Source organism: Dama dama, chromosome 17 (genome assembly GCF_033118175.1).
Source record: "Dama dama isolate Ldn47 chromosome 17, ASM3311817v1, whole genome shotgun sequence".
NCBI classification, from domain to species: Eukaryota; Metazoa; Chordata; class Mammalia; order Artiodactyla; family Cervidae; genus Dama; species Dama dama.
Window position 1 is genome coordinate 13,844,694 of NC_083697.1, and position 24,158 is coordinate 13,868,851.

General features: G+C 39.8%; 1 long non-coding RNA gene across 1 annotated transcript in view; it reads left to right on the top strand.

Moving 5' to 3' along the window:
• Positions 1-24,158, top strand: part of LOC133071613 (uncharacterized) — a 352,151-nt gene that overhangs the window by 95,915 nt on the left and 232,078 nt on the right. The window lies entirely within an intron of this gene.

Consider the following 24,158-nt stretch of genomic DNA (forward strand, 5'->3'; position numbering starts at 1 on the left):
AGATTTGGTGACTGATTAGATATAATTGGAGGGGATGGTGGTAAGGTATTCAAATATAGGAAAAAGAAAGAGGAAAATGTTGAAGAGAAATGAAATACTATTTGACCATGAGCATTATAATTATTTAATGACTTGGTAGCAAAGTGATTAAAAATGTGAACTCTTGTGAAGCTCTAGATTACTTGATTTAAAATCCTAGCTTTATGGAGAAGGAAATGGCAACCCACTCCAGTGTTCTTGCCTGGAAAATCCCGTGGATGAAGGAGCCTGGCAGGCTACAGAAGAAAAGAAAAAAAAAAAAAAAAATCCTAGCTTTAACACTGGCTGAGTATATCCACATGAGCAAATTACTTAACCTCTATGAGGATCAGGTTCCTCATCTGTAAAATAGCATTAATATCAGCCTTAACCCATAGAGTTGCTGTGAGAATGAAATAGTTTATGAAGGGCACTAGAAGTAATACCTGAAGCATAATTAGTATGTTAGTATTAAGGTTATTTAGGAAAATGAAACCATTTTGGTCTTAAAATGATGAAAAATGAAGTTGTGTGACACTCTTCTGTGAAGAAAAAAAGTCTTTGTTCCTTTACTACCATTGAGAAGGTAGGTGCTCTGTGTTTTGGTCCATGGATCAAAATTATGCAAAAGGTCTAGAGTTTTCAATAGAAAAAATCACTGATATCGTAGTCAGTTTTGAAATTTAGTTCACAGTTGTTCAGAAAGGTAAGAAGATAAGACAAAGAGCAGACCTGTGACTGTTTCTCAAGACGGCTCTGTTGTGTTCATATGACCATGAGGTGCTCTTGCTCTTTTCCAGGCATAGCAGATTATTTAGAACCTCTCAGCTAGATAGTTTGAAGACACATTTCTCACTTAATGTCCTAACCATTGCCTCCTTGTTTTTATAATAAAGCATTACAGACCCAGATGTTAACCACCAAAGGGAAATGGAAGCCTAGAATATGACGTTTGGCTATGTTCTCTCATGGCTGAGTCATATTGATTATATTCTTTTGTATCTTAAGAAAACTACAGAAAATTAGACAGGCTTTCCAGGTTTTCATGATTTTTTTTTCTTCTTAGATGCAATAGATGAGTGGATTTTAAGACAAATGAGTACATTTCCAAGGTTTTATTTTATTTTTCTGAAATGGTAAATAAATCATGTGGTCTGATTATGAAAAGACCCACTTCCTCTAATGACAAAGGTGCCAGCTGACTCACATATCTTTTCAGATTCTTATTTTTCTTAGAAGAATACCTTTGAGTATCTGTAGTGTGACAGTAATTTTTCTAGGTACTATTTGCATATTTTAATGAATTTAATATGCAAAACAGCCTCATGAAGTAGGTACTACTATTATATAGCATTTTATAAGTTAGCAAATTGAGAAACAGATTAAGTAGTTTGCCTTAGTAAGCAGCAATATGACTCAGAACTTGACTATGCATTCAACACTAATGCTCTAGTGGATATTAGTTACTTTAAAATAACTGGTTAAAAAAATCATGATAAGGTTTACTGAAGTATTTTTAAATGGTTTGAATATATATATTCAATAGTATATATATTTATATATAATTGGTGCCTCATTACATATCTTTAGTAAAGGATGCACAAATTCATTACATTCTTTTAAAGTGCAGCATCATAAAGACCATTTACTAAAAACCTACAGCCAACATAGTACTCAGTGCTGAAAAGCTGAAAGCCTTTTCACTAAATTCAGGAAGAAGACAAGGATGCTCACTCTCACAGGCCTAGGTAACACACTCATGGTTACCAAAGGGGAGAGGGAAGCAGAGGGGAGACAAATTAGGGTAGGGGGTTAATAGATACAAACCATTGCATATGAAATAGATAAGCAAGATATATATATGCTCTGTAGCACAGGAAATTATACTCATTATCTTATAATAACCTGGAATGGAGTTTAATCTGCAAATAACTGAATCACTTGCTATACACAAGAAACTAACACAATATTGTAAATTACACTTCAATTTTTTTTAAGTACTTTACATAGCTTATTTCATTTGATAGTCACAACAACCTTACAAATTATTTTTGTCTCCATTTTAAAGTGAGAAAATGAGGTTCAATGAGTTTACTTACTCAAGGTTACATGAAATAATGAAGTTGGGACAAGAATTTAAGCCTGTCCAATGTTTTTTCCATCAGTCCATCTTCTTAATTTCATAAACAGTAATTCCATAGTGCCTGTGCAAGGTAGAAGAGGCATGGGGCAAAATGGGACATTTTTTTGAAATAGATTTTCTTTTTTACTGAATCATATAAAAGTGCAAACTAAGGTAAACATTTACTATTAGTACTGTATTTAATACCCAAACTGAATTTCAAGTGAAGAGTTATTAGATTATTTCCTTCCCTCTTCTTCTTTCCTCTATTTCTTACTATAAGATCCAATCTTACCAATCTGGTTTTAGAAACTGCATTTCTTCAAAATGAATATGTTAGAAATTAGGCCATGCTCTTTACCTGCCTGTTGATCTTTAAAATTTTTTTTCTTAAATAAATTTAAAGTGTTTCTGAAAAGAATTGAAAAATGTTGTTTGATTTTTATTTAAAGCTGTTTTAGCAACTGATCTCCCACTGTTATTATTCACTGAGATCAGTCTTGAAATAACTGTGACAATATCATAGCCTAGTACAATTTATCCTTTCTGATTTTTGTTTGTTTGTTTGTTTGTTTTAATTCACAAAACACTTTGGAGGTTAATGAATTTGCTCTGTTACACACAATACATTAATAAAACAGCTGTGTTTTAGAACATTCTAGAGCCATCTTCTCAAAGTTTCTGCTTAGAGGATGATCCCATGCAGGCATAGTAATCTTCTGGAGTAAGATTAATGGATATATTCTGAGTTTGTTATAAATTTGAGAAATAACTGCAGGAGAAGATTTATAAATAAGATATATAGAAAAGCAAATAAGGGAATAGAAGGGGAGGTGGTAGCTACAAACTCAGGACAGCTTCTTTCTTGCTGGTTTACTCTTCCTGAAAAAAAAAAAAAACAGAGGCTAATCACTGCACTCCCAAAGGTCTTAAAAATATACCTTCTGTTTAGTGGTCATGCCATGGAAACATTTGCTGGTTTTCATCCTTGAGTTGAATTCTGTCTATGGAGAAGCAGACCAAAAATGAAGGAAAGGCTGTTTAATGAAGTCATATAAAGTCGGCCTATTTATTTTTTGCTCCGGTTACAACAAGGTTATTTCAATGACAATATTTATTTATTTATTATGACAATCCAGTCATAATCAGAATGGTCTTACAAGATATAAAACCTTGGGCCCTGAGTCTGGGGCCACATTCATTCATATAGACAAGTGGTGGGCGATTGCTGCACATGGAAACGCGATCGACAGTGGCTTTGTAACTTGGCGCTCTGGTTTCCATATCCACAGTCCCTCCACACATTTTTTTACTTTGTATCATGGATTGGGTGACCCTCCTTTTCATGCTCTCTTTTGTGATTTCTTCTTCCTATGGGCTACTACTTATTTATTTTATTTTTATTTTTTTTTAATAACAAAAACATTTTGTGTTGGGGATAGCTGATTAACAATGATGTGATTGTTTCAGATGAACAATAAAAGGACTCAGCCATACATATACATATAACCATTCTCCCCCAAACCCCCCACATCCAAGCAGGCACATAACATTGAGCAGAGTTCCATGTGCTATAAAATAGGTTTTTGTTAGTTACCCATTTTAAATATAGCGCTGTATATACATGACCTTCCCAAAGTCCTTAACTATCCCTTCCTTCCCTGCAACTATGAGTTTGTTTTCTGAGTCTCTTTATGTTTTGTAAGTGAGTTCATTTGCATCATTTCTGTTTAGACTCCACATATAAGGGATGTCATATGATATGTCTCCTTCTCTGTCTACTTATGTCACTCAGGATGATACTCTCTAGGTCCATCCATGTTGCTGCAAATGGCCTTATTTCATTCTTTTTAGTAGCTGAGTAATTTTGTTGTTGTTCAGTTGGTCAGTCGTGCCCAACTGTTTGCAACCCCATGGACTGAAACATGCCAGGCTTCCTTGTCCATCATCATCTGCCGGAGCTTGCTCAAACTCATGTCCATCGAATCGGTGATGCCATCCAACCATCTCATCCTCTTCCGTCCCCTTGTCCTCTTGCCTTCAATCTTTCCCAGCATTACCATCTTTTCTAATGCGCCGGCTCTCTGCATCAGGTGGCCAAACCAATGGAGCTTCAGCTTCAGCGTTAGTTCTTCTAATGAATATTCAGGGTTGATTTCCTTTAGGACTGACTGATTTGATCTCCTTGCAGTCCAAGGGACTCTCAGGAGTCTTCTCCAACACCACAATTCAAAAGCATCAGTTCTTCAGCACCCACCCTTCTTTAAAGGAAATCAGTCCTGAATATTCATTGGAAGGACTGATGCTGATGCTCTATTATTTTGGCCACCTGATGCGAAGAACTGACTCATTGGAAGAGACCCTGATGCTGGGAAAGATTGAAGGCAGGTAGAGAAGGGGAGGACAGAGGATGAGATGGTTGGATGGCATCACCGACTCAATGGACATGAGTTTGAGCAAGCTCCAGGAGTTAGTGATGGACAAGGAAGCCTGGTTTGCTGCAGTCCATGGGGGCACAAAGAGTCAGACACGACTGAGAGACTGAACTGAACCAAATGGCCTTCTTTATGGTCCAATGCTCATATCCATACATGACTACTGGAAAAACCATAGCTTTGACTATATAGACCTTTGTCAGGAAAGTAATATCTCTGCTTTTTAATACGCCGTCTAGGTTCATCATAGCTTTTCTTCAAGGAGCAAGCATCTAAATTTCATGGCTACAGTCACTGTCTGCAGTGATTTTGGAGCCCAAGAAAATAAAATCTGTCCTGTTTCCATTGTTTACCCATCTATTTGCCATGACGTGATGGGACCGGATGCCATGATCTTAGCTTTTTGAATGTTGAGTTTTAAGCCAGCTTGTTCACTCTCCTCTTTCACCTTCACCAATAGGCTCATTAGTTCCTCTTCACTTTCTTCAGTAAAGTGGTATCATCTGTATATCTGAGGTTGTTCATATTTTTCCCGGCAATCTTGATTTCAACTTGCGCTTCATCCAGCCTGGCGTTTCACATGATGTACTCTGCATATAAGTTAAATAAGCAGGGTGACAATATACAGTCTTGTTGTACTCCTTTTCCAATTTTGAACCTGTTGTTGTTCCACATCTGGTTCAAATTGTTGCTTCATGACCTGCATACAGGTTTTTCAGGGGACAGGTAAGGTGGTCTGGTATTCTCATCTCTAAGAATTTTCCACAGTTTGTTGTGATCCACATAGTCAAAAGCTTTAGCATAGTCAATGGAGCAGAAGTAGATATTTTTCTGGAATTCTCTTGCTTTTCCATGATCCAACGGATGTTGGCAATTTGATCTCTGGTTCCTCAAGCTTTTCTAAATGCATTTTGTACGTCAGAAGTTGTCAGTTCACATACTGTTGAAGCCTAGCTTGAAGGATTGTGAGCATTACCTTGCTATCTTGTGAAATGTGTACAATTGTGCAATAGTTTGAAAGTTCAGTATTCCATTGTGTGTATGTGTCTCTGTGTGTGTGTGTATCTGTGTCTGTGTGTGTCTGTGTGTGTGTGTCTTTGTGTGTGTGTGTATCTGTGTGTGTGTCTGTGTCTGTGTCTCTGTGTGTGTGTGTCTGTGTGAGAGTGTGTGTGTGTGTGTGTGTGTCTCTGTGTGTGTCTGTGTGTGTGTGTTTCTGTGTGTGTGTGTGTGTGTGTGTACACACCACATCTTCCATATCCAGTCCTCTGTTGATGGACGTTTAGGTTGTCTGCATGTCTTGGCTATTGTAAACACCGCTGCAATGAATATTGGGGTGCATCTAATCTTTTGGGGCCATGTTTTTCTTTGGGTATATAGCCAGGAGCAGGATTGCAGAGTCCTATGGTAGCTATTTTTAGTTTTTTGAGGAACCTCCATGCTGTTCTCCATAGTGGCTATACCAATTTACATTCCCACCGACAGTGCAGGAGGATTCCCTTCTCTCTATACCATCTCCAGCATTTGTTGTTTGTTGATTTTTTGATGAAAGGATGGGCTATTTTTTATACTTACCATATCTCCTGTACCAAAACTATGGTTGTTACAGCTCGGGAGAGTGAGGGAGCATAGCCAAGGATAGGGAGAAGTCCACCCCTCCTTGCCCTGTCTATAGATAGTGTGATTCCCCCAACCAAGAAAATCCTTCATTTTCCTATATTTTGTTTAATTTTCTCTTTCTCCTCTGTGTTGTCAGAGCACTTAGTTCATACTCCTGATATGGAATTTGCAATGTAATATATGTGGGGTTATTATTATCATTGTTGTTATTTTGGCTGTGTTGGGTCTTCACTGTGGCACGTGACATCTTCCTTGTGTCATGCGGGATCTTTCCTTGTGCACAGACTCTTGAGTTGTGGCACACAGACTCTGGAGTGAGCATATTTCAGTATTTGTAGCATGTGGGCCTCATTGCCCCGTGGCATGTGGTATCTTAGTTCCCCTACCAGGGATCGGGCCCATGTCCCCTGCATTGCAAGGCAGACTCTTAACCACTGGACTACCAGGGAAGTCCCATATGTGGGATTTTTTAATGTGTTTTTTATTTGTCTCTACTGCTTGAAGATAGACATTCTATTAGATTCATCTTTGTATTCTCTAACACCCATGTAAATCACTTATTATGCATCAGTTCAGTTTAGTTCAGTCGCTCAGTCGTGTCCAACTCTTTGCGACCCCATGGACTGCAGCATGCCAGGCCTCCCTGTCCATCACCAACTCCCAGAGTCTACTCAAACCCATGTCCATCGAGTCATCGATGCCATCCAGCCATCTCATCCTCTGCTGTGCCCTTCTCCTCCTGCCCCCAATCCTTCCCAGCATCAGGGTCTTTTCAAATGAGTCAACTCTTCGCATGAAGTGGCCAAAGTATTGGAGTTTCAGCTTCAGCATCAGTCCTTCCAGTGAACACCCAGGACTAATCTCCTTTAGGATGGACTGGTTTGATCTCCTTGCAATCCAAGAGACTCTCAAGAGTCTTCTCCAACACCACAGTTCAAAAGCATCAATTCTTCAGCTCTCAGCTTTCTTCACAGTCCAACTCTCACATCCATACATGACCACTGGAAAAACCATAGCCTTGACCAGACAGTCCTTTGTTGGCAAAGTAATGTTTCTGCTTTTTAATATGCTATCTAGGTTGGTCATAACTACCCTTCCAAGGAGGAAGCGTCTTTTAATTTCATGGCTGCAATCATCATCTGCAGTAATTTTGGAGCCCCCAGAAATAAAGTCTGACACTGTCTCTCCATCTATTTCCCATGAAGTGATGGGACCGGATGCTATGATCTTAGTTTTCTCAATGTTGAGCTTTAAGCCAACCTTTTCACTCTCCTCTTTCACTTTCATCAAGAGGCTCTTTAGTTCTTCTTCACTTTCTGCCATAAGGGCGGTGTCATCTGCATATCTGAGGTTATTAATATTTCTCCCGACAATCTTGATTCCAGCTTGTGCTTCATCCAGTACAGCGTTTCTCATGATTTACTCTGCAGGTAAGTTAAATAAGCAGGGTGACAATATATAGCCTCGATGTACTCCTTTTCCTTTGGAACCAGTCTGTTGTTCCTCGTCCAGTTCTAACTGTTGCTTCCTGACCTACATACAGGTTTCTCAAGAGGCAGGTCAGGTGGTCTGGTATTCCCATCTCTTTCAGAATTTTCAGTTTGTTGTTATCCACACAGTCAAAGGCTTTGGCATAGTCAATAAAGCAGAAATAGATGTTTTTCTGGAACTCTCTTGCTTTTTCAATGGTCCAGCAGATGTTGGCAATTTGATCTCTGGTTCCTCTGCCTTTTCTAAAACCAGCTTGAACATCTGGAAGTTCATGGTTCACGTATTGCTGAAGCCTGGCTTGGAGAATTTTGAGCATTACTTTACTAGGGTGTGAGATGAGTGCCATTGTGCGGTAGTTTGAGCATTCTTTGGCATTGCCTTCCTTTGGAACTGGATTGAAAACACCTTTTCCAGTCCTGTGGCCACTGCTGAGTTTTCCAAATTTGCTGGCATATTGCATGCAGCACTTGCACAGCATCATCTTTCAGGATTTGAAATGGCTCAACTGGAATTCCATCACCTCCACTAGCTTTGTTCGTAGTGATGCTTTCTAAGGCCCACTTGACTTCACATTCCAGGATATCTGGCTCTAGCTGAGTGTGAGTGATCACACCATCGTGATCATCTGGGTCGTGAAGATCTTTTTTGTGTAGTTCTTCTGTGTATTCTTGCCACCTCTTCTTAATATCTTATGCTTCTGTTAGGTTCATACCAGTTCTGTGCTTTATTGAACCCATCTTTGCATGAAATGTTTCCTTAGTATCTCTCATTTTCTTGAAGAGATCTCTAGTCTTTCCCATTCTGTTGTTTTCCTCTATTTCTTTGCATTGATTGCTGAGGAAGGCTTTCTTATCTCTCCTTTCTATTCTTTGGAACTCTGCATTCAAATGGGAATATCTTTCCTTTTCTCCTTTGCTTTTCACTTCTCTTCTTTTCATAGCTATTTGTAAGGCCTTCTCAGACAACCATTTTGTCTTTTTTCATTTCTTTTCCATGGGGATGGTCTTCATCCCTATCTTCTGTACAATGTCATGAACCTCTGTCCATAGTTCATCAGGTACTCTGTCAATCAGATCTAGTTCCTTAAATCTATTTCTCACTTCCACTGTATAGTCATAAGGGACTTGATTTAGGTTATACCTGAATGGTCTAGTGGTTTTCTGTAGTTTCTTCAATTTAAGTCTGTATTTGGCAATAAGGAGTTCATGATCTGAGCCACAGTCAGCTCCTGGTCTTGTTTTTGCTGACTGTATTGAGTTTCTCCATCTTTGGCTTCAAAGAATATAATCAATCTGATTTTGGTGTTGACCATCTGGTGATGTCCATGTGTAGAGTCTTCTCTTGTGTTGGTGGAAGACAGTGTTTGCTATGACCAGTGTGTTCTCTTGGCAAAACTATATGAGCCTTTGCCCTGCTTCATTCCATACTCCAAGGCCAAATTTGCCTGTTACTCCAGGTGTTTCTTGACTTCTTCCTTTTGTATTCCAGTCCCCTATAATGAAAAGGACATCTTTTTTGGGAATTAGTTCTAAAAGGTCTTGTAGGTCTTCATAGAACCGTTCAACTTCAGCTTCTTCAGCGTTACTGGTTGGGGCATAGACTTGGATTACCGTGATATTGACTGGTTTGCCTTGGAAACGAACAGAAATCATTCTGTCATTTTTGAGATTGCATCCAAGTACTGCATTTCGGACTCTTTTGTTGACCATGATAGCTACTCCATTTCTTCTAAGGGATTCCTGCCCACAATAGTTGATATAATGGTCATCTGAGTTAAATTCACCCATTCCAGTCCATTTTAGTTCACTGATTCCTAGAATGTCGACATTCACTCTTGCCACCTCCTGTTTGACCATTTCCAATTTGCCTTGATTCATGAACCTAACATTCCAGGTTCCTATGCAATATTGTTCTTTATAGCATTGGACCTTTCTTCTATCACCAGTCACATCCACAACTCGGTATTGTTTTAGCTTTGGCTCCATCCCTTCATTCTTTCTGGAGTTATTTCTCCGGTAGCATATTGGGCACCTACCGACCTGGGGAGTTTCTCTTTCAGTATCCTATCATTTTGCGTTTTCATACTGTTCATGGGGTTCTCAAGGCAAGAATACTGAGGTGGTTTGCCATTCCCATCTCCGGTGGACCACATTCTGTCAGACCTCTCCACCATGACCCGTCTGTCTTGGGTGGCCCCACACGGCATGGCTTAGTTTCATTAGGTTAGACAAGGCTGTGGTCCTGTGATCAGATTGGCTAGTTTTCTGTGATTATGGTTTTAGTGTGTCTGCCCTCTGATGCCCTCTCGCAACACCTATCGTCTTACTTGGGTTTCTCTTACATTGGACATGGGGTATCTCTTCACGGCTGCTCCAGCAAAGCACAGCCGCAGCTTCTTAGCTTGGATGAGGGGTTTCTCCACACGGCCGCCCTTCCTAACCTTGAACATGGAGTATGCATAGCAGATATTAAATAATATGAAATGAATCGGTGAGACCAATATTTGTATTTGTTTTTTCTACCTATAGATATATTTTTATAATGCACATTTTCTTATGTTACTTTCTTAAGGAAAAAAAATAGATTATGTTATTTGAAGAATGTGCTATTCCTAGATAATTCCTTTCTTGTTGATGATCTGTGTGTGTAGTTGGTAACTATCAGCACGGTCCTCTGAGATTTTTAGAATCACACCGGGAGCAGATACTAGTGAGCCCTAGATGCACACGAAGAAGAGCAGACATGCTTGGTAGATTATCACTCTTGGTGCAAGGCCTGGCCGGGTTCAGAAGCCTTGGTCTTGACTGGCACCTGTAGCTAGCCTCTGTGCAGGAGCTGGGGCGCAGGGCTGCTTGTTGATGATGACTCTGATAACTACAGACACAGTAAGTAGTTTTATTTATCCACATGTCCTATTTCATCTAATCCTGTGGTGCAGGCACAGAGAAAGCCACTGACTCTGCCAAGGTCGCACAGTGGCATGTAAGGTAGCCTGATATTCAAACCCCCACAGTTTACCACTAATCATTTTTTTCTTAAACTAAACATGCACATTTTAAACATTTTTATTTACTTTCTATTTTTGGCTGTGCTGGGTCTGTATTACTTTGTGTGGGCTTTCTCTAGTTGTGGAAACTGGGGGCTACTCTTCCTTGCAGTGTTCCAGCTTTCTCATTGCAGTGGTTTCCAGACCACAGGCTCTAAGACGTGCAGGCTTCGGTAGTTGTGGCTCGTGGACTCAGTAGTTGTAGCGCACAGGCTTAATTGCTCCATGGCATGTGGAATTCTCCTGGACCAGGGGTTGAACCCATATCCCCTGCCTTGGCAGGCGGATTCTTTTTTTTTTTTTTTTTGGCAGGCGGATTCTTATCCACCCTGTCACCAGGGATGTCTTGCCTATAGTTTTTATTCTTAACCACAACATGTTTCTGTCAAAAAGAGAATGAATTAAAAGAACAGTAAATTGAATTTTCTCATAAAATAGATGATTTATATGTATGTTTAATGATCTTTTGCCTAAGTTTTAATACCAGTGACAACTAAGGTATTTAATGTATTGATTATCATACACAGCAAGTACTAAGTACTAGAATGTTTAAGTAAATTAAACAACGCAACTCAGTAATGAAACATTTAAAATTAAAATATATGCTGTTTCATTTTTACTATTTAAAAGAGTTTTTACCTTCTTTAATCGTTTAGTCGCTAAGTCGTGTCCAGCTCTGCAACCCCATGAACTGTAGCATGCCAGGCTTCCTGTCCTTCACTGTCTCCCAGAGTTTGCTCAAACTCATGACCACTGAGTCAGTGATGCTATCTAACCATCTCATTCTCCTTCCCTTCTCCTTTGCCTTCACTCTTCTCCAGGATCAGGGTCTTTTCCAGTGAGTCAGCTCTTTGCATCAGGTGGCCAAATTATTGGAGCTTTAGCTTCAGCATCAGTCCTTCCAATGAATATTCAAGGTTGAATTCCTTTAGGATTGACTGGTTTGATCTCCTTGCAGTCCAGGGGACTCTCAATAGTCTTCTCCAGCACCACAATTCAAAAGCATCAGTTCTTTGGCCCTCAGCCTTGTGAATGGTCCAACTCTCACATCCATACATGATTTCTGGAAAAACCGCAACTTTGACTATCATTTTGTCAGCAAAATGATCTGCTTTTTTCTTTTCTTTTTAATCTTTTTTTTATCTCTGTCTTTTTTTAATACACTGTCTAGGTTTGTCATAGTTTTCCTTTCAAGGAGCAAGCATCTTTTAATTTCATGGCTGCAGTCACCATCCACAGTGATTCTGGAGCCCAAGAAAATAAAGTCTGTCACTGTTTCCATTGTTTCCCCACCTATTTGCCATGAAGTGATGGGACTGGATGCCGTGATCTTAGTTTTTTGAACGTTGGTTTCAAGCCAGCTTTTTCACTCTCCTCTTTCACTTTCATCAAGAGGCTCTTTAGATCCTCTTTGCTTTCTACCATTAGAGTGGTAACGTCTGCATATCTGAGGTTGTTGATATTTCTCCTGGTAATCTTGATTCCAGCCTATTAGTCGTCCAGCCCAGCATTTTGCATGACATACTCCGCATATAGGTTAAATAAGCAGGGTGACAATATACAGCCTTAACATACTCCTTTCCCAATTTTGAACCATTCTGTTGTTCTATGTAATGTCCTAACTTCTTAATCTGTGACTTTATTTTCTACAAACCAGAAAAAGAAGTAATTATTTTTATCAGAACTATGGAATTCAGAAATATTTATTTGTGGGGAAATTTATAGACATTCTTGAAGTTTGTGAAAATGTGGGTCACTTCATAGATTTTTGCAGTCTTCCTTTAAAAAAAAAAAAAGCTTCCTATTGCAATAACCTATAGAGAAAATTGAATTCTTAATCGTTATCTTATCTTTGAAAATGAAGATCTTTTTATTAGCATTCATAACTTTATCTTGGACCCTTAGCTGAATTTTTTTATCACTTGATACTTTCCACAATTTCACTATACAATATATTTTAACAAAGTTTTATCATTAATGGTGTTCACACACTAAAACATAACTCAGATTGATTCTGAATCCAGAAACATAAAGCTCCTGATCTTGCTCTCAAAGTCCTGCATTTTCTTTTCTGATTATTTGTAATAGTAGTTCTCAAACACGGGTAATTTAGCCCCCAAGGGGGCTTTTGGCAATGTCTGGAGAAATGTTTGATTATCAGGACTAGGGATGCTACTGGCATGTGATGAGTAGAGGCCAGAGATGCTGATAACCGCCCTCTAATCCACAGGAGCCTCCCACCTCCCACTGTTATCCCACCCTGAATGTCAACAGTGCTGAGCTAAGAAACACTGCTTTATAAGAAACATTTTTGGGAACACTGCTTTGTCATCTTTTCAGCCACTGTAGAGGATTTCTTAGGTACTATATGAAAAAAATGTCAGATTTATTAGAATTTATACATTCAGATGAAAATTGTGCTTCAGAGGATTCTAAGAGACAATGGATAAGAATGGAATCCAGAATCTAGGTTGAGGGGACTTTTTTTTTTTTCCCCAGAAAATGGAGGCTTTTCCATAATGGAAGGGAGAAGGAAGGAAACAATGGATGTAGCTGCAGATAATTTTGAAGAAGTGCAGATATAAAGTGGAGGTCACCTATTGAGAGGGAGGTGGCAGTGGTGTCCTAGGAGGTTTAAAAATAAAGGAAGTTGATCACTGGTACCTTAAAACATAAGACAAAACCCAATCTTGGTGATAGAAAAAGGAATTACTTCCCTTATGTAAAACCAATGAATAAGCTCTACTGATTTACGGATTTAGGTAAAGCCCATGAGCAAATAATAGTTGAAGTTGACATAGCCACTGTGGAGAACGGAAGTGGCTGTGCTTGAGGGTAAGTGGGCCGAGGCGTCAGATTCATGCAGTCATCAAGTTAGTGCTAAATACAGCCTCCCGGGGATGGAGACATGGGGAAATAAGGAAGGGCGCATTTCTTACCAAGCAGACTAGGGTGCAGGACCGAAGCCTAGCCATAGCAAGGGATGTGGGGAGCTAGTAGAAGAGAGCAGCCTGGTGATTATTAGGGTGGATAATCACTGGGTGCATAAAAACCATGGTGGTTAAGGGAAACAGTTGTAACTTGGTAGGCATGGAAGAGCCCAAGCTTTTACTGAGGTTGATTCTTGATCCCACCTGCAGATGGGAATGCTTCTGTTTTAAGCATTAGCTCTAACAGCTATTGAAATAAAGGCTGGCATATTGTGGAGGCTCAATAAATATTTGTTGAATGTGTAAATGCTACATACTGTTGCAGTACTAGAAATGCATACCTTGCTGAAGAAAATGTTTTTTTCCTTACATAAACTGGCTGATTTGTGTTTTCTGGCATTTTGACACCAAAAGAGATATAAATGATACAAGCGATAAGCACATGGTACTCTGAGACCCAAAGGGGAGTCATCTGACAGTCTTGAGGTTTCAGAAAGGAGGTGAGCTTTGAGTTTGTATAGAGCAGTCCGAGGATGGAGCAGGATCACTTTATTTTTGTAAGGATGGGTCCAGGTGGGCTATGGGAGGCAAAGTTGACGCTGAGAAATTCGCCTCTTGCCCTAAATCCCTTTGCCCTCCTGCCAGAGAAAAATTCTGTAGGACAGAAATCTCCAATAAAAGCTGTAAGTCTAATGAGACCTTATACACATTCATTGTAAGCTGCCTGTTTTACATACTTTACCAAGGATCATATGCGTGAATTCCAAGGTCAAATTACACCAAATTAAGGGCAGTCAATTGAAGAAATGGTTAAAGGCCTTACTTAATGTGGGGATGGACAGCAAGGATTTTGCATTGGTATCATCAATTGAGTAATGTCTCTGACCACTGCAGGTGAGCTGCTAAATATTCCTGCCTCAGTTTCCTTTTCAATAGCATGGAATCTGTGTTATCTGTTGACATTAATTAATATATTTTTTAAAAAAAGGATTCAGAATGCTTGGAGGAGAAAGTAAAATTTATTTTTCTATTCAAGATAAATATTCAGCCATATTCACCAGAAAACACGTTTGTATTAATCTATAATTTAGATTTTAGGTTATACAGCAGAAATAGCTTTTTTTCTTTTTTGTGCTGAAATAATTTTTTGCTCCTTTATGCTTGATGTTTTAAGTTGTTGGACCTAATTCTTTCTAATGTGCCTTTTTACATTTGATCCAGTGTACTTGCAACAATTGCAGCAACTAACCTGCTAATTATCAAAACACTTCCCAAGGAATCTAATGCACAAAATGGGGCTGAGGAAGAGTGCTTTGCTGGCTTATACATGTCTGATGAAAAAAACCTGAAAATATGTTTATTTGTAAAGTGTTTCATATTTTTCAAGATACTTTACCATATATTTTTAAACTTATTTTTAAATTGGGGGATATCATATGTTAATGTAATATTGCTACAATAATTCAGTGAATTAAGTATTATAATTTTACTCATTTTATAGTTTAGGAAGGTTAGGAGGTTAAAGAAATTGGCTAACTGATCATTTCAGACTGTCTCTGAAATATGTCTCTGGTAAGAAAAGTATCCAGGTGAACTGGATAAGCTAAGTTCTAGACTGAAGTTAAGCTGTTCAGATCTTACACATTTAGAACTAGCTGGAAATCTTTGCTGTTCGGCCTTAGATGCAGTTTTTTCCTCTTTGAGGAATCAAAGCAAAAGAAGTCAAAACATTAAGGATATTTTTCAAATGTGGATTTTAATGGTCTCCCAGAAGAATTAATTTTGGAACTAAAGCCAGCTCATTTGGTTTAACTATATCTATACTTTGTCATCTTATTCAGTACAATAAGATGGCCCATTCTTCCTGAATGATGGGAAGTGGTGGTTTGCTCTTCTGAATTCACATTATAGCTACCATTGCACGTTCAAACAGGTTTAAAAATCTTTTCTCTAGTAGATTTCCACTGAAAAGGTGTTTGTGTATTCATATACATATAATCCGGGGGCTTCCCCAGTGGCTCGGCAGTAAAGAATTCACCTGCAGTGCAGGAGACCAGGGTTCTATCCCTGTGTTAGGAAAATCCCCTGGAGAAGGAAACGGCAACCCACTCCAGTAACTTGCCTGAAAGATCCTATGAACAGAGGAGCCTGGCAAACTACAATCCATAGCATCATGAAAGAGCTGGACATGATTTAACACCTAAATAGCAACAACAAATGCCCTTCTTTGCCTTTTGTTACAGTTTTTGTCTTACAGTATCTTTTGTCTCCTAAAAATATTGCCACTCTAGCTTTCTTTTCATTTCCATTTGCATGGAGTGTCTTTTTCTATCCCCTCACTTTCAATGTGTATGTATCTTTAGATCTTAAGTTAGTCTCTTGTAGACAGCATATGTATGAGTCTTGTTTTTATAGCCATTCAGCCACTGTCTTTTTTTTTTTTCCACTCTGCCTTTTGATTGGCACTTTCATTCATTTGCATTTAAAGTAATTATTGCTGCTTATGTACTTATTGACATTTTGCTAATACCTTTGCCTTTCTTTTCTATTTTTTTTCCTTTTCTTTTCTTTTCCATTGTGATTTAATGATTATCTTTAGAGTTACCTTTGGATTTTGTGCTTTTTTCTGTGTATCTGTTTTAGATTTTTGGTTTGATGAGGTTTATATCTAGCTATATATGTATAGCCAGTTCCAGTTCAGTCACTCAGTCGTGTCTGACTCTTTGCAACCCCATGAACGGCAGCACGCCAGGCCTCCCTGTCCATCACCAACTCCCAGAGTCCACCCAAACCCATGTCCATTGAGTCAGTGATGCCATCCAATCATCTCATCCCCTGTTGTCCCCTTCTCCTCCTGCCTTCAATCTTTCCCAACATCAGGGTCTTTTCAAATGAGTCAGCTCTTCACATCAGGTGTCCAAAGTATTGGAGTTTCAGCCTCGACATCAGTCCTTCCAATGAATACCCAGGACTGATCTCTTTCAGGATGGACTGGTTGGATCTCCTTGCAGTCCAAGGGACTCTCAAGAGTCTTCTCCAACACCATAGTTCAAAAGCACCAATTCTTCTGTGCTCAGCTTTCTTTATAGTCCACCTCTCACATCCATACATTACCACTGGAAAAACAATAGCTTTGACTAGTCGGATCTTTGTTGACAAAGTAATGTTTCTGCTTTTTATATGCTGTCTAGGTTGGTCATAACTATCCTTCCAAGGAGTAAGCGTCTTTTAAATTCATGTCTGCAATCACCATCTGCAGTGATTTTGGAGCCCCCCAAAAATAAAGTCAGCCACTGTTTCCCCATCTATTTGCCATGAAGTGATGGGACCAGATGCCATGATCTTAGTTTTCTGAATGCTGAGCTTTAAGCCAACTTTTTCACTCTCCTCTTTTCACTTTCATCAAGAGGCTCTTAGTTCTTCTTCACTTTCTGCCATAAGGGTGGTGTCATCTGCATATCTGAGGTTATTGATATTTCTCCCGGCAATCTTGATTCCAGCTTGTGCTTCTTCCAGCCCAGTGTTTCTCATGATGTACTCTGCATAGAAGTTAAATAAGCAGGGTGACAATATATAGCCTTGACATACTCCTTTTCTTATTTGGAACCAGTCTGTTGTTCCATGTCCAGTTCTAACTGTTGCTTCCTGACCTGCATACAGGTTTCTCAAGAGGCAGGTCAGGTGGTCTGGTATTCCCATCTCTTTCAGAATTTTCCACAGTTTGTTGTGATCCATACGGTCAAAGGTTTTGGCATAGTCAATAAAGCAGAAATAGATGTTTTTCTGGAACTCTCTTGCTTTTTCGATGATCCAGCAGATGTGGGCAATCTGATCTCTGGTTCCTCTGCCTTTTCTAAAACCAGCTTGAACGTCTGGAAGTTCATGGTTCATGTATTGCTGAAGCCTGGCTTGGAGAATTTTGAGCATTACTTTACTAGCGTGTGAGGTGAGTGCAATTGTGTGGTAGTTTGAGCATTCTTTGGCATTGCCTTTCTTTGGAATTGGAATGAAAACTGACCTTTTCCAGTCCTGTGGCCACTGCTGAGTTTTCCAAATTTGCTGACATATTGAGTGCAGCACTTTCACAGCATCATCTTTCAGGATTTGAAATAGCTCAACTGGAATTCCATCACCTCCACTATCTTTGTTCATAGTGATGCTTCCTAAGGCCCACTTGACTTTACATTCTAGGATATCTGGCTCTAGCTGAGTGTGAGTGATCACACCGTCGTGATCATCTGGGTGGTGAAGACCTTTTTTGTGTAGTTCTTCTGTGTATTCTTGCCACCTCTTCTTAATATCTTATGCTTCTGTTAGGTCCATACTATTTCTGTCCCTTATTGAGCCCATTTTTGCATGAAATGTTCCCTTGGTATCTCTCATTTTCTTGAAGAGATCTCTAGTCTTTCCCATTCTATTGTTTTCCTCTATTTCTTTGCATTGATCACTGAAGAAGGCTTTCTCATCTCTCCTTGCTATTCTTTGGAACTGTGCATTCAAATGGGTATATCTTTCCTTTTCTCCTTTGCTTTTTGCAAGCATATATGTATGTTTAATTATTTTAAGTTGCTGATCTCTTAGGTTTAAATACATTTTAACAATCCTAAATTTTCTCTGCCCTTCTTACTATTTTCGACTTCATATTTTACATCTTTTGTTTCATGTATCCCTTAACTACTTAGTGTGGATATAAATGATTTTGTTACTTTTGTCTTCTAACTTTACTTTATTAAGTGGTTGATTTGCTACTTTGCTATATATTTGCCTTTGCCAATCTGATATTTCCTTTCATAATTTTTATGTTTCTAGATGTGGCTTTTTCTCTTTTACTTAGATAAGTCCCTTTAACATTTCTTGCAAAGCTAGTCTTGTATTGCTGAGGTCTTCTAGCTTTGCTTGTCTATAAAACTTTTGATCTCCATCAAACCTGAGTGAAAACTTTGCCAGGTAGAGCATTCTTGGTTATAGGCATTTCCCTTTCATTGCTTTAAATATGTCGTGTCAGTCTTTTCTGGTCTGCATGATTTCTGCTGAAGTCAACTGATAGCTCTATGGAAGTCACCTTGTTTGTAACTTGTTGCTTTTCCTTGTCGCTTTTAATTTTCTCTCTTTATTCTTAATTGTTGCCATTCTAATTACAGTATGTACTGGGATAGTCCTCTTTGAGTTTGGACTCTCTGTGCTTCCTGGACCTGAATATCTGTTTCCTTTCCTGGGTTAGGGAAGTTTTCAGATATTATATCTTCAAATTTGTTGCCTGTCCATTTCTTTCTCTCTTCTCCTCCAGGACCCCAGTAATGCAAATGTTAGTATGTTTAATGTTGTCACAGAAGCGTCTTAAATTGTCTGAATTTCTCTTTATTGATTCAGTGATTTCTACTACTTTGTCTTTCAACTTGCTGATCCATTCCTCTATATTATCTAATCTACTATTGATTCCTTCTAGTATATTTTTCATTTCAGTTGTTGTATTCTTAAGCTCTGTTTGGTTCTTCTTTGTATTTCTAATTATTCATTAAGAGAGGAGAAAGAAATATGTTTCAAACAAAGGAACATATTTTTCCAATTTTGCTTTTTTAAATTTCTGTGTATTTGGTAGATTGGTTGCATTTTCCAACCTTAGCGAAGTGGTCTTGCATAGACGTTCTGTGCATCCCAGCAGCCCGCTCCCCTCCGTCCACCAGAGCTGTATATTCAGGGGGTGCCTCCTGTTTGAACTGCATGAATCCTTCTGTTGTGGTGACCTGGCTCCCATGGTGATCTAGCAGGCGTGGCTGGTCCCTGGTCCAGTTGGTTACAGAATTCTGCCTCGTGTACAGGTTGCTGTCCACTGGTGGTCAGGGTGCGGCCACACAGCTGCTGTGGTGGGGCCAGATCCTGGGGCAACTGGGTGAGGAGACTGAGTCATCTCAGAGCTGGCACTGGTGTGCTGGTGGTCAGTGCTAGGGTCCAGCATGTCCCTAGGACTGGGGCCTGCCCACAGGCAGGTGGCCTGAGTGCTTGGACTAGCACCAGCCCACTGTTGGGCAGACTCGGGTCCTGAGATCTCTGGCTGCGTGGCTTATGGATCCTGGATCTGGTGCCAGCCTATAATTGGTGGGCAGCTGAGGCCCTGGGAGGCACAGGGCTCGTGCCAGCTCAGTCATGCATGAAGCCAGGTATTGGGGTCTCTGGCTGCAGGACCTTGGGTTTTGACGGTGGGAGAGTCTGGAGTGCACGGCCTCCTGGGCTGGGGCTCACCCTCTGCTGGGTGAGGCGGGCCTGAGGCTGCTGCTAGTGCACTGCTCTGCGGGCCAGGTCACGGGCTCTCTGGTGGACAAGGCTTGGCTCCGGGGTGCTGCTGGCTCAGGGGTCATGAGGGCGCAGGCCTACTGGTGCGTGGGGCTATGGCTCTGCCTGGCCAGTTGCTTGGCCTTAGGTGTCCCAGTAACTGGTATGGATGGGCTAGTGGGCACGGCTGAGTCCTGGTGCTTATGCTAGAGGGAGAATTTCAAAATGGAGCCCGCCAGCACCAGTGTCCACATGGGAGAACAAGCCTCCAAAACTGACCCAAGGTGTGCTCCCATCACCTCTTGCCTCTCTGAGAGGCTCTGCAATATCAGCAAGTGGGGCTCCCCTAGTCGCCTTTCAAGTAGTGCTTATGTCCGGGGGGATCCTGATGTGCAGCTCAGACCCCTGACTTCTTGGGGAGAATCTCAGCAGTTTTAATCGTCCTCCCACTTGTGGGTCAGCCACCTGTGGGTGTTGGTTTTACCTGTGCCACACCCTTTTTTAAATGTCCCTGCCCTGGGTCTTGGCTGCAGCCTGCAGGGCCTCCTCGGCCGCAGAGCTTGGGCACTCCAGCTGTGGCCCTTGGGCTTAGTTGCTCCTGCTGGTCCACATCTTGACCCCTCCTGCCCATCTTGTTGTCATCCCTTGTTTGTACCTTTAGTTGTAGAAGATCTTTTCTCCTAGTCTTCTGAAACTTCTCATTGAGTTGTTCTAGAAATATTTGTGATTTTGGTGTCCCCATGGGAAGAGGTAAACTCGGGGTCTTCCTGTTCCACCACCTTGGCCATCCCCCCCCAGTGCTCTGTCCTTGACCATTTGGATGTGGCCAGTTTTGTTGAATTAATTAGCAAAGTAACAATAACAGCAGCAACAGCAATGAATACTTGCTTAATAAAAATATTCATGAAGAATATTATAAAGATAAAACTGACCTTAGATCCATAATTCAATTAAGAGAGAGACCAAAGTTAAGTGACAGTGAAGATTTTTAAAAGGTCAAGTCAAATTCTGCCTGTTTTCACATTGACCTGCAATGCTGTGTGACAGGACTCCGTACCCAGTCAGCTTTAGCTGTCTCTCTTTTACCATGCTCACAGTTTCTATTGCCATCAAAAGAGGCAATAAAAGGCAATAGAAGCAAGACTCAGACACAATAAAGGGACAGTAGACTCTCGCTTGAGTTTTCAAGTTACTCATCAGTGCTGGTTTATGGGCTTTCCATGAATATACATGTTATTTGTTTTTCTTTGCCAAGTCACCTGATTTCTCAAGTCCTGGCTTAGGAAATGAGACAGGCATAGAGGCATGCCATTGGCTCTCAGAGAACTGTGTTTGTTACAACTGCCTTTTGTTTTATTTTCTACTATACGAAGCATAAAGTGCCATGTAATCACACAGCTGGGTTATTTATACTCTGAGGCTAAAGAAGGTAAGGATTAGTTGCTCTACTTTTCTTATTCCTATTTTTCCTAGACATTTCTGCTTTGCTAAACTTTTAGGTTACAAGATATTATTTGCCACAACAATGATCTCCATTTTGCTGTCTGGTGTACAGATATTAATCACTTCAGAATAACTGAACATTTTAATATTTTGAGCATATGAAATAATAATTGAGGTAAGCTATAGGATTTGATATAAAATTAATATGTTCTCAAGGAAAAACAAAACACTGATGTGATACTTGGTGGCTAATTGTGAAGAATTTGAGAAACTACTTCTTTCTAAAGAGTTTGTTAAAAGCCTTGAGTTGCTGAAAAGTAGGTGAAAAAAGTTACTCTAAATTCATGCTATATGTATATCCACTTTATGTGTAATTTTTTGTACAGCTATTTTTCTTCTTTGACTATCACAGCAGTGTGCATGGATGAGGCTTCACTGCTCCCATTTTGCAGATGAGAAGTCTGAGACAGAGTGATTAAATAGCTCTCCCTCCACCTACAGCTAGTAAGCAAAGCCAGGATTTAAGCCAGGATCCCCTGGAAAAGGAAATGGCAACCCACTCCAGTACTCTTGCCTGGGAAATCCCAAGGACCGAGGAGCCTGGTGGCCTACAGTCCACGGGGTCGCAAAGAGTTGGACACGACTGAGCGACTTCACTTCACTTCTTATAGGTTCATGGGGTCGCAAAGAGTTGGACACGACTGAGCGACTGAACTGAACTGAACTGATAGGTTCAAAAATCTACATACTTAACCCCTATGTTACACTTTCCTTTCTTATTTGTTTATTAAAAGTAATAATAAAAGAAAATTTTAAATGTACTTTTTTAATATGGAAAAGATCCGCCAGAAGCCGTCATTCTTTCTAGTCACTAATCTGAATCCTAATAAATGCGGTAATTCTCCCTGAACTAAAGCTGAAACTTTTGTTAAATTTGGCGAGAGTTCTTTAATTATACTAGCAGATTAGAACACATATCCATGAATATACCTATAGGAATTCAAAAAAGACACTGGCACAGTTACTCTCACCTAGACGAAGAGCCATAGTCTGGAAACCTGTTTGTGTAGAAAAAATTGAATCCTAGCTCTTGAGTGAACTGTTCCAGTACTCATGCTGAAATACCTCAAAAAGATCATTTCTAGAGGCAATGTTAGTAGCTTAGTGGTAGAGATACTATAGTAAAGAATGAATTACTTTTGTTGTGTACCTCTTTTTTCCTTCTTTTTTTTCCTTAGTCATCTGTTATTGTTAGCTGCTAGTAATCATAAAAAAGACATTGTCTTTTCTCATGTTTTCAGGATTTCTTAGTATTAAGTCATTGTTATTAGACAGAAGGAAGTTGAGTGCTTGGAACTTAAGTGGCTTAGTCAAGATTACAATAGTGACTCATTTACTTAGATGAAAAGGGAGCAAGGAACTTCTTGGTTATCGGTGTTACACGCTGTTGACTCAATCTGCCCTTTCTCCTCCCCTTCAAATCCATGAGCTTTTAGTGCAAAACAGGAGGGCTTGTTCTTCCATGTGACCATCACTGCTGCTCTCTGAGGAGACATAACTTAAATTAGGATTTGTTTTGATGGTCAGTATTTAAACCTCGTGGTTTTATTTTGAGAAGTTAAATCTTTTTTTAATTTATTTTTTAATTGGAGGAAAATTGCTTTGCAGTATTGTGTTGGTTTCTGCCATCCAGCAAATGGATGCAAATCAGCCATAATTATACATTTATCCCCTCTCTCTTGAATCTCCTCCTGTCCCCCATCCCACTCTTCTAGGTCATCACGGACTGCCAGGCTGGGCTCCCTGTGTTCCATGGCAACTTCTTACCAGCTGTCTGTTTTACACACGGTAGTGTATATATGTTGGTGCTACTTTGAGAAGTTAAATCTTAAAGTGAAGATTCCTTTTTAGTTGGCAATTTCTTTGCAAACATTGCCTTAAGAGTTGATTTTTCTGCAGAGTAAAGGTTTTGAAGTTGCAGTCTAGAGTCAAGCTGTAAGCAGGCATAAGGCATGAGACAGTGTGATCATTTGCCCTCTTATTTTGCAATATAGTTTACACCCACTAGGTATCCACCTGTGTGATGTAATATTTCAGGGGAGGTACTCTTAACTGACTCACAGGTATCACTGTTGTTTGGACATGAGTGATCTCTAGAATTTATTTCTCATGAAATAAGATTTTACATGTAGTGCTGTAGCACTTGGAAGTTAATTTTACATATGTATTGATAATTCTTAATTATCAAGTTAAATTTTTTTTATGTCTGTTCCCAGTGCTAAGCTATATACCATATTCTTTCCTATATTGCAGTTGTCTCTATCAATTTTTCTCATGAGCTTTGATTATATAAAATTTGCCTTGTTGGCCTATAATTTAATATATTTCGTGAGGCAAGTCAGGAATGACCTCAATTGGACTGAAACAACAGGCCTGTGTGCTGGCGTCTCATAGTACAGCAGATATTAATAGTTTTACTTTCCTTTAATTATTGTCTCTTACTTCTCCCTGCAAAGGCCCCAGGGATAGATATAATACTATTGCTGATTAAATATTTAAACTTTTTTTTAATTTATTTTTTTATTGAAGGATAATTGCTTTACAGAATGTTGTTGTTTGCTGTCAAACCTCAACGTGAATCAGCCATAGATACACATACAGCCCCTCCCTTTTGACCCTCCCTCCCGTCTCCCTCCCACCCCACCCCTCCAGGCTGAGACAGAGCCCCTCTTTGAGTTTCCTGAGCCACACAGCAGATTCCTGTTGGCTATGTATTTTACACATGG